We start from the raw sequence: 12206 nt of genomic DNA on the forward strand, positions 1-12206 counted from the left end.
AGAAAAATTGATTCCCTCCAGACAGAAAGTTCATGTAGGAGTCTTGAAGAATTCATTCTATTGAGTTGTGCTTGGTTGTTGACCAAAGAAAGAAAGGATGCATGGGACTTTTGGCTTTATTATCATTCAGCGCAGTTGCCGCCTCTTTAGAAATAAAATAAATAAAGGACAAAGCGCTGTTCACGTTAAAGCTACTTTGTTGCCTACTACTATAATACGAGAACTACACTACGATAATTTTTATATACATCGGTAAGGCATGAACTCCAACTGAAGGAATGAAGCCCATATCATACAAACCTACATACTACCTACTTTCTTTACCTTTACATACGCTATTTTCTACATCGAAAGCGCACTAAGACTATTGAAAGGTTGGAAATCCGGATTCTTAATCTGGAAAGCGCTGGTTCGAGCCCAGATCCTATGCGGATAAAAGCGTTGCCCCAGCTCGTGACAAGACCTTTGTTTAATATCTCGGCGCCTCTTCTCCTTAGACGGATGACTCTCCCATGATCTGAGACAGCCTCTTTTTCCTTCACTTACAAAGGGGGGCTTAAAAGCATTTATTCTTCAAAGGGAATAAACTCCTTCTTCTTTTCCCACTAGGGTGAAAGGTGAACCTCACCTCTTATCCAATTCCGGAGACTTTCGATCTGACATCTTTACTTGAAAGCTCTCTGTGCGTTTATCCTCGCCCTTTGCTTAGCGCTAGCTTTTTTCTTCTTTCTTTAGTTTCGAAAACGGAAAGGAAAGAAAGTAGGATAATGGAGGATACGGAATGAATGCTCTTCGATGCTAGCTAGGTGTGGACGGAAACTTCCCTTATTTTACAACGGGTGGGAAATCCTGCGCCTTCATTTAATCAGGTAAATCACTCTATTAGGACAATTGATAAGGGATCTTACGAAAAGGGCTATCAAACGGCTGTGACTTTCAATTGGCCTAGGTTCCCGGTCTGCGCTTGCCATTCTTGCGGATAGGACGACCAAGGCTCATCTATTGAAGAGAGTCAGTTACAATAACAGATGGGGATGGATATTACGCGCCAACTGCTGAAAGAAAGGACCGAATCAACAGCACTTTCTCTAAAGACTGAACCAAGGGCACCACTTTCTAGGATTCTTAGTCGAGTGAGTTCAACTGATTCTTCATCCCCGAAGTAAGCACACTTTCTTTCTTAAAGCTTCAGCTACTCTTTTCGCCTAATAGGCAAAGGGAATAGAGCGATTGTTGCAATCAGAGAAGCCTGCCCTATTTAAGAGAATGGCGAAGTGGTTACTGATGCTATCTGAACTTGAGATAACAAATCTCACATTTCTATACTCCATCATAGACAAGACCGTCTAAACTAGACAGAAAAACAATCCTTCTTTCCGGCTCCGGGATCAATGCTGGGCACGGGGGTTAAAGTAAGAGTGATTGACCTACCTTCATTCCATACGTGCCTGCTTACCATGCTTGAAGAGTTACTTCTTAACTACATGAGTAGACTGCTTAAATGAATAGCCATCGCTGTTAAGAACAACCGAGATCCAATGAGAATTAGCGCATAGCTTCTGGTCTTTGACATCAAAAAAGAAGGTTGTAATAACGAAAGGGACATCTGAGAATTTTGTCCTAGCTAGTGGAACAAGAAAGACATGGATCTATATTCAATACGCAATCAAAGGATTTCTCCCTGCGAATAATTCCCCTGCTTTGTTTTCGCTTCGCTCGTGCGTGGCACTCCTTGCTCGCGGAGCGGCATACCGAAAGGTTTTGGAAGAAAAAAAGTGGATTCCCTTTTGTAACCAAGAGCCCATCCTTGATCCAAGCCGAGTTTTCTCCTCCTAAAAAAGCGCATAAGGGGCCACCCTTTTCCCCTTAGCCCTCCTTCTCACTCCCTAACCTAAGGAATGAAAGAAAGGCCACGTCCAGACAACTACCACAAAAAATAGTAAAACAAGTTTCAAGTAATAGATCTTTTTTTAAGTAGGAGTTGCCCCTATTAAGTTAAGGGAAGAGAATTTCTTTATTGTTTAGTTTAAAGCAATCAATTTCCGAGAAGAGTTTTGCAGGGAAAGCAAAAGAAGAAAGAGGATCGAGACAGGAACCTTACTCTCTTAGCATAGGCTTGAAGCCCTCATGTCCTATAGGAAGTGGAAGTAAGAAATCCTATCCATCTTTTTATCGAAAAATATCGAAATCTATAATGAAGAAATCATATCGTGCTTATATATAGGATCCTCTAAATCCTCAGACACCGAGACTATGGGGAATCCATATTAACGATAAGATTCCCAAACAAGAAACCACCTTCCCATCTCCGGGCTTAAGAATTTCCAATTGAACTCCTTCATCCATACAACAGGAATTCTCTAGAAATAAGAGAACCTTTTTTTTTACTTTTCATGCAGTTCCGATTGGAACAAGCATTTTTTGAGAGAATCGTGCGAAGGGCAAGTCCGGAAACTTAGAAACAAAATATCTGTAAAAAGTAAAATAAAACCGGACGAAGAAATCGGACGGGCGGTATTCTTTCGTCGGCCCGGTTTCTCCCTTTCTTGTCTAGTGTATTAGACTCCATTATAGGTCATTCGGAAGGGCTTCGTTTCAATTTTAGGGCATAACGTTGTGGTTGTTCCCTCTCCTTTACTTATCGAATAGGGGCGAGTGACTTCGTACCTCTCCTGACTGAGAAAAAGAAGTTCCAGAGGCATCCTCCATTCATATCGATTTGGGTTTTTCTGCACCATATTTGGATCTGCCTCTTCTTCGATCCGGAATTCCCAACAAATCCTTTACTCCTCGAATACAATGGGATTTCACACCTGGCAAATCTTTCACTCTACCTCCTCTTATTAAGACCATAGAATGTTCCTGCGAATTATGACCTTCGCCCGGAATGTGAGCAAATATATCATGTCGATTGCTCAATCGTACTTTGGCTATCTTACGTGGAGCTGAATTAGGTTTTTTCGGTGTTCTCGTTGAAACACGCGGGCGTACTCCTTGCTTCTGGGGACATTGATCCGAAGCTCTAGTACGGTCCGTGCGCCGTTTTTCTTCTCTACCATGACGAATCAATTGATTTAATGTAGGCATCGCTCTTTCCTTTGTCCTTCCTCCCTATTTTTGCCCTATCACTAGTGATTACTCCCGATCCGAAGCACCCCTTTTCCATTCATAGAGAGATCCAATCGTCAAAATCAATAAAAAGGCCATCATAGACCAAGATCCAAACGGATCAATCTTGTTGGGAGGTACTGCCCAAGGAAAGGAAAAGGTGACTTCCGGATCAGGAATAATAAATAAAATTGAAACAAGATAAAATCGTATATCGAAACGACTTCTGGCATCACCGAAAGGATCGAAACCACATTCGTAGGCCGACAATTTTTCTGGATAGGTCCAACTATTGGAAGCAAAGGGAAAAGGAACACCGAGTGGGATCAAAGAAACTAGCAGACTGATCACTAAAGAGATACAAATAGGTGCAAATTCTGACATGACCACAGCCCACTTGGTTCTTTCGCCCCTTGCTCGCGGAGCGGCATACCGAAAAAAGAAAAGGGTACCAATGAAGCCGACCATTAATGACTAGTTCGAACACCGGGAGTCGGGCTGGCCTATTGATTCCCTGCGTTATTTTAGCTGCAACGGTATAAGACATAAAAACGAAATGAATGATTTAGCTCCCCGATGACTTCATGGGTGGGTCCCGAATCCCGGGGATACCCAAATATGCCGTGAACTAAAAAATAACTACCAAAGACAACAAATCCCACATTATCATTCTTCAAATTCATAGCTGTCAAGATCTCGTTCCTTGATTTGCCGCTCGAAGATGTCGTTCATTATTTGACGCGACCTTTCTTTTACAGGATTATTTGCCGGGTTGTTGGCTATATCCGCCAATACCTCAACGAGTCTAGCTTTATTCTTCCAATTGGGTCCAACTACCAGCTCGAAGACCCGACGATATTTACTGTAAGAAGGGGGTCGGTCAAAGAGCGTGTCCATATCGGATTTCAAGTAATCCATGATTATTCGGCGAATAGCCCAATAACCATGGGGTTTATTGTCAGCTTCCATCGTGTCATCCACTGGTGCTTGTATGGGAGCCGGCTGCTCCACCTCATAATCACTGCCAATGGATGGTAACGACGGGACAGACGGAACTGAGCCTGCTGGTAAGGGTGGCGGGTCATAAGGGACCGATGGAAAGGACTCCCAAGGGGAGTTTGATTCCCTCGGATGAGACGTCCCCCATCTCCTTCGAGAAATAGTCCCACTTCTGATTGCAGTAAGAAAGGAAAAATACTGCTACATAGCCGCCCTTCCTAAGATGTCTTCTGTATTACTTTCTTGTGCAAAAATCATTCCCTCAGAAATAGGATCGTAACCTTCAAGGGAGGCTTGCTATGCGATATCCTTTAGGACTTACTCGACTCTAGATAGCCTTTGGAACCTATTCCATTAAGCCTAGTGACATCAATCCCCTTAGTTCAAGCGCAAGGGAATGGATCAAAGAACAAAAAACCTTTCCAATCCAGTCCCTTTACTAGGCAGCAGCTCCCGCTGTTAGTGCAATTGAATTAGAATATGCTCTTACTGTTGGAGAATACCCTGCAACTCACTATTCCATTTCAACTCTTACTAGATTTTAATATTATACATTATACGCAAAGCCATTCTCTCGTAAGCGGAGAACCATAAGTCCATCAATCCATAGTAGAAATAGTAATAGAATAGTCCAGTAGCGGGTTTGTAGAGTATGCGCTTTGGTAAGCACCGGACAGCACAGAAGCTTCTCGGCTGCCCTATCACACACGAGGATAGAAGGCGGGTCAGTTACTGTCCTGCCTGGCTTTCTATTTTCGTGTGACATCATTAACTGGCATTTTCTTTTTCTCTAGTCACATAGCGGAATTCTAATTCAAGTTAGATCCATTAGGTTCTTCGATTTTATTCTTCAGAAACGAGAGACAAGAAAACATATTTTTTATCGAAAAAAAAGAACAATATCAAATAGACCAAGATCCAATTTCGGGTCATTTCTTGGTGAACATAATCCGCCAAAGTATCTTCGATCCCTTCATTTATGTGCCAGAATAAAGAGAGATTTGGTAGGAAAGTGGAAGATTGAGTATATTAGGGAGTGGTAAAGCTGCAGTAATTCTTTGGGGTTCTCTTTGTCTTCGAGCTTTCATTCCTCAATCCACTGTTTCGTTCCCTCATATACCTCCCCACCAATAGATAGAGACAAATAGGAATAACCGAACCACGTCTACAAAATGCCAGTACCATGCAGCTGCTTCAAAGCCAACGTGATGCTCCTTGGTCAGATGACCAAGATATTGGCGAATACCACATATGATCAAGAAAAGAGTACCTATAATCACATGAAAACCATGAAAGCCAGTTGCTAAGAAAAAGGTAGAACCATAAATACTATCTGAAATAGTGAAGGGTGCTTGATAATATTCCATTCCTTGAAAGCCAGTGAATACTAGAGCCAGTGAAACGGTAGCTACTAAAGCGTAAACTGCTCGTTTTTCCTTCCCCGCGAGTATAGCATGATGAGCCCAAGTTACGGCTGCTCCGGATGAAAGGAGAATAGGGGTATTAAGAAAGGGGATTTCCCGAGGATCTAAAACCTCAATCCCTTTTGGGGGCCAAATACCTCCGATCTCTACCGTAGGTGCCAAAGAAGAATGAGAAGAAGCCCGAAAAAAAGCAAAAAGGAACATAACCTCCGATACGATGAACGGAATAGAACCATATCGAGGTCCTAATTGTACGACTTTGGTATGATGTCCTTCCAACGTGGATTCACGTAGAACATCGCGCCACCATACAAACATGGTATATAGGATAAATAGAAGGCCCAAACTTAGAAGTGTTGCACCCCCTTGAAATGAGTGCATGTACATCACACCTCCTACGGTGGTTGCCAAAGCTCCGAGTGAACCCGAAATCGGCCATGGACTTGGATCTACCAAATGATAAGAATGCCTCTGAGATTCAATCATAAACCACTTTGCCTCGGTTGTATGTAAACCCCCCCTTCACCCCCACCCCTAAAGTGGTAAAGAAGGGCTCTTTTGGGTATATATCTATAGATTTCTATCTGACTGGACAAAGAAATAGGAAGGGATGGTTCTTTCATTGCATTGATAGAAGTCTAACTAGAAAAAGATCTCTCTATTAAGAAGAGAATCGTAGGTTTGACCGACGAACTACGTGGGAAAATGGACCTTCTTTCTTTGATTTTCAGCAAGCATTTTTTGAAAGTCACAATTCTATTCAGTTTGGTTTCGGAAAACTTGCTGGTCGCGGATTAGTGCGATTCTTACTATGTCATTTCTGGATGGATTTTCGTTGAGCTATGACCTTCTTGCCGCCACACCCGGCTTTCCTTACTAACCACCAACCCAATCTAGAAGAAAGTCAAAGCAACTACATCTCCTTCGGACCCTGACGTGAGCGGACGCTTTTTGATAAATTTGCTTTCTCTACTTTACTCAAGTCAAAGCCTTTTGCTTTCTTCTCTTATGAAATTTCAAGTGAGATTTATAACTCCTAAAAAAGCCTTATTCTTATACTTATATACGATACCACCAGACTCTATGTAACTTCTATTTCGAAAAAAGTCTGTTCTGTATGCAAAGGATCTAATTCCTCTCCCGGGCTTCCGCTCCGCACCTTACTTTGAAGAAGCCCGTTTACTAAGAAGTAGAAGTTCACATGCCCTGCAACGGATCTCAAACAAAGCGTGGCTGACAACAGGGCTATCTTTCCAAGAAAGAAAGTATGGCTTACACTTCCTTAGGAAGTAAGAACTGGTTGAAGTGGGCTGGGTAATTTACCACAAGAGCTCAGGCCTAATTGGACTTATTAATAGTTTTCAGTCACAAAGCAAGCTATTCCTTTCAAGCAAGAGGACTCGGCTTACTCACCAGGAATGCACCCTAAGGGAGAGTTTGTTCCTGGGTCACTCAAAGAAAGAAGCTAGTCTAGTAAGGAGATACTTAAAAAAGAAAACAAAGAAGCTAGCTATAGCTATATAAGGAAGCAATCGCGCACATAGCACTCAGCAAGGGTGCTGTAGGAAGAGAGGAGATAGAGCACAGCGCTCAGAAAGAGGCTAAGCTAGGGTTGCTACTGGTTTTGAGTCATCGATCAGCCGGGTTACTCTACCTTTTCGGCTTAGTCACTCTCTCGTCGTTCCGATTCAAGGATTGAACAAGAAGAGTTGCTACGTGTAACATAAAGAAGACTTTGAACCAGGGCTTCATCTAAAAAGAGAAGAAGCCGTTAGTTGTCCAGGTTAGGCTTTCGTTCGGTTTAATACCAATCTCCCGCAGAGTAGTTTTCAAACTATTCTAGTTTTATGGGCTCAGCCCTAGTTCTTAAGGCGAAGTCTCACATGAAAGATAAAAGTCAACATGAGACTCGAAAGACGCTCGGCGATAAAGAAAATGACTCTTTCTTCGGTGGACATGGCGGAGTCTCATGCACTTCCACTTTACCTAAAGTGTGATGTGAAGACAATTCTTTCAATAGGCTTCAGTCGACCATTAGCCAGGAGTGATCTCTTTTCGAACATAGGGGCGCGCAAACGCTTTCAAAACTATAGTAGCGACTAGCTCACTAGCCGATAGAGATGCTACCTCAGCAGCGAAGCAGCCTAATACTAAAGTAAAGGATGAAAAGCAAGAATCGATTTTCCGCTCTATCTGAATGGAATGTCCCAGGGGAGCTCCTTGTGCTGCAAGAGCCCGACATGTACGTAGTGTCTTCTTTTAGAGTTACACGCGCGGAGTGAGATTATGAGTTCGAGATATTGAGTTAAACTTCCGTCCGCGGAAGAGATATTGATATTCTAATCCTGTCCGGTGAGAAGGAAGTAAGCCAGTATTATTAGAATACGAGTCCCACTGGATTAGACTGTCTATCTCTTTAGACGACCTTACACGCCTAACTGGAGATGATCTTACTCTTCTCCATAGTAGAGTGCAGGACATCGCGGGACCTAATTCATGTATTTATCGAAAGCAGTAAGAAGTATCTGCAGTCTTCGACTCTCCTCTCGTTGTAGGATCATCCCTAGGCTTCTTTGCCTTTTCCTATCTCTAGCTAAGACTAGCCTTATGGTTCAATCCCTTCCGAGATCGGGGACTCCAGACCTAAATTAGCCTATTATTTAGCCTACGTGGGAAGCAACTTCGTAGTAAATGCTGTTTGCTGTTTAAGGGGTAACACTAAATCAAGCGGCTGCTTAGGCTAATACGCCGCCGTACAGGAGTTCATTCTAGTTTCATACCTGCATTCGACTTAAAAAGAGACATAGAATGCGTTGCCAGACCTAATTAAAGTCTTTATTAACTTCCCGAAGCCTAAGTAAGATGAAGTAGGCGCAAAGATCATCTTATGATCTTGCTGTTGATTCCTTTCTTTGCTCTCTGGAGTTATATTGGACTTACGCAAGCCGGATAATGGGATAGAGGTACTATAGATCAAAGCAACCGTAAATCAATCCTCCAATCACCCTGAGCTGAAGATCTACTGATCCCGGAACTTCTGCCGTGGAAGGGATTCAGCAACATTAGCTTCTAACTGAGCCGTAGTCCAGTATTGAAGTAGAAACCCTGTTATTAACCTCCCTTGGAGCAATGCCTATCTACTTTCCCCTGCTGCTAGCATCCAGCTTCAGATCTTTAGGCTTTTCCCCTCACCACTTGCCACTTGGCGTTTTCTTTGCCAACATGTCCTGTAGGTTCACATGGGTAACCAAAGACTAAGAAGGATATACTGGAAGTTTCCTAGCATCCCGATGTTTTGCTGATAACTAAGTCTCTGAAAGAAGCGCGCCCCTGAATACCTCATTCAACCATGCACCAAGCTCAACCAAGCCATCAACTAATCCGAACTCGAAAGACTGCTCTGTAGCTGCTGAACGTAGCCAACAAGTAGGACAAGTCTCAACTAGCCACAAGAAGGTAGCCAACAACATAGATTTTGCACGGCAAAGCATCTTGCCATCCGAAACTAAGATGAAGCCCAAATTGTCTCTGAGTGCGGTCCGCTGCCGTCCCATTCTTGAGGGCTCATTCCCTATCAAACTTGTACTTATCTTATATTTCTAATTGAACAAAAGCGAGGAGCGAGCCAAAGCCTGAGATTGTATGAGTCCCGCTAGTTCCAATAAGACTTCATTCCGTAGTTCCTAATATCTGGAAATCTGGGGTTACTTGGATGAAAGAGATTTGAGACAGAGAAAAAGGAAAACCTTAATAAACTATTGGAATGAATTGGACTTAGATGAGGTTTCTTACAGGTCTGTCAGTTAACTCTGTGTCCTTAGATTAGGTTTAGGAGAGGGAACTTCTTGATGTCAGTATCCTGAGATAGGCTTTCTTACAGGGAACTGTTTGGACTTAGTTCAGGTTTGAGAGAGATTATAAAGCGCTGAAGCTACTACCTAATTAAACTTCTTCTTATAGGGATATGCACAAAGAAACTCTTAGAACAGTCTGTCCTTGTATTAGGTTTAGGGCAGTGAACTTGTTGACCTGACATTGAAGACAGAGATGAGGGACAGATTAAAGAAGGAAAAACCTTCTGTATTGTCTGTGCAGTAAGGTAAGTACAGTATGGTAAGTAAGTCAATGCGGGTAAGGTCAATCTCCGCTAGTCAGTGTATAGAGCTTTTTTCTCCTAGGAAATATCTAAGAATATGGCTAAGAATAGACAGGCATGCGCATACTGGTTTACCGAGTCAAATTTTCAAACTTCTGTACCTCAAAGTCAGGGGAAAGGTATAGAAGACTAGCGCTTACAGCTCTAGGATGAGCAAATCTCAGCAGGATCGTTAAGCTCACGGGTGAAAGGTGAAAAGTTTGCAGGCTTTGGGTGAATATCATTAAGTGGAGGAGGAGAGCGGGTCAGAGGGCTCCATCCCCCCTTTCTATGACGAAAGACCTAGGTGGATGGTCTAAACTCTGCTTTCCATTTGCTAACAGTGAGATAATGTCCAAAAATTCTAAAGGAAAGGGCTTCTTTTGTTTTGTAGTTGAACCAGTTGTATCCTCGCCGAAAGACACGACAGAAGCCAATAGCATGAAGATAAAAGAACTTTACTTTTTGACTATTCCCTTGACTACCCTGGGAAGGACATCCTACGATAGAGATTGTTTCCAACCGCGGGAGACAAAGCTTGATGATTCGGTATCGCATTCAAATATGTCCTCTTCATCTTTAGTGAACATATGGGGGCGGCTCTACAATGCAATGAAGGGGCAAGCTTCAATTAAGCAATAACTATCGATTGAGCGAAAGAACCGATTTAAGGACATCAATAAGGCAGACAAGGATGATTTGTCTTAGTAACCAAGTCCCTTTGCTCTTGGTTTTCGAAAAAGCAGATCAGAAATTAGGTATAGTTTGATCCTCTGCTGAGCATAGCTTAGCCTTAACCTCCCTTGGAGTCGAGATAGGCTTGCAGTTGAGCATTCCATCTTTTTGATGACTTGCTTTAACCCGTACATAGCTTTTCTCAATTCTGACACATAATCGTAATCAGGGTGAGCTTTGCCTTGTCCTTGTGGCTGCTCCATGTCACTTTCTCGATCGAATTCTCCATATAAGAAAGCAGCATTAGGGTCGACTCAAGCAAGGGTTACAGTTACAATCTGACCTAAGTTACAGTGTAACAATAAAGTAAGCCTTAAGCAAAACAAAGAGAAAGTTCTTTGCTAAAGAAAAGTTCGCTATAACAGCTCTGTTAAGCACCTCTAGTCACTTTGAATTAAAGCATCTGTTAAGGAAAGAAGAATCAAAGGATTCGTCTTATAGCTCTTTTAAAGCTCAAGTCAGGATTCCGAGAGAGATTTCTTAAGTAGTGTGCAAGGATGCTTGCTCTAGTCGTGGTCTGTGTATACCCGGGAGAGAGTTCGCATGAGTTACCGAAAGCAGGTGACCAGCTAGCTTCGTCTATTCTTGTAGGCCTGGGAAGGCGGTAATCTTACTTCCTGTGGAGGTTTTCCAGCTTTGTATGATATGGTATGAGCATTACGGCCTGAGATTAAGACTTTTTATTAGGCCGTTAGGAAGAGATCTTGATATTGACTTACGAGAGCCTACAGCAGTAGAATGAAGTCCAGGAGTTCAGTCGTCTAGGGTGAAGTTAGAGGCCTTCCAAGAACATCGGTGCGGAGCTCAATGCCCCCTATGATCTTCCAACCTGGGTATTGAAGTCAAAGTCAGTTGTTTAATTTGTATATTAAATACACGCCTGGCAGGTAAACTGGCTAGTTGGTAGGCCAGGACTCATAAAGAATAAGAGCTGCATGAAGCCTCTTCGATCTCTTGACTTAGGAAAGGCCGATTCCGAGTTAGGAAAGCATTTCGAAGTCGAACGAGCACAGACTTATAAGGCAGTAGCATTAGGAGCAGATTTAGAGCTTCTAGACGAAAGTCAGGACTTAGAGCTTCCGGAGGTCAGCTCTTCCTAAACCAGGTGAAGAACGTCTTATTCCAGTCTCTTCTATTCCTAGTCCTCCTCCCCTCCTTAATCAGAGAAGGTGGGAAAGCAGTTCGAAACTAAGATTGGGGACGCAGTCATCCTTAGTGAGATTATGATTCCTTACGGCCATAAAGCCCGTAGAAATGGAACAAAGAACAACCAATAAGCTCGGCAAAAGAGAAGGCTAGAGCACTCCCAAGGCAGAAGCCAGAGTTAAGTTCACCAGGGATTCTATTCCAACCTCTGCTATTCCCACGACCTTTAGAGGATATGCCATTGAATTTAGAATCAGATCGTCTCTTCCCCACGGAACTAGTGTCTAGCGAAAAGTGAGGAGTTACAGCTTTGGGTGAATGAGAATCAGATCCTTTATCAACTGATCCTAAGGCTCATCCCGCCTCTGTTCTAGGCTTCAATTACTAACCCGGTGAATCCATTCCCGGGAAGTTAGGTAGGCAAGAATCCAAGCCCGACAGGATGACATTCATCTTTCGATATCTCTTAGCCCAGACTTCCGCAGAATATAGTAGACAAGGAAGAAGTAAGAAGAATGGAAGGGCAGTTACAGGCTTTCTAGTTAGAGTTAGGAAAGCTCCTCCATTCCAATGCCCTCTGGCCGTTATTGATCAAATGAGATTAAGAGTAAGTTGAATAGATTCAGGATGATGAATGCCTTAGAAAGAAGTGACTCCTA

This window comes from Arachis hypogaea, chromosome 18, assembly GCF_003086295.3.
Source record: "Arachis hypogaea cultivar Tifrunner chromosome 18, arahy.Tifrunner.gnm2.J5K5, whole genome shotgun sequence".
Lineage (NCBI taxonomy): Eukaryota > Viridiplantae > Streptophyta > Magnoliopsida > Fabales > Fabaceae > Arachis > Arachis hypogaea.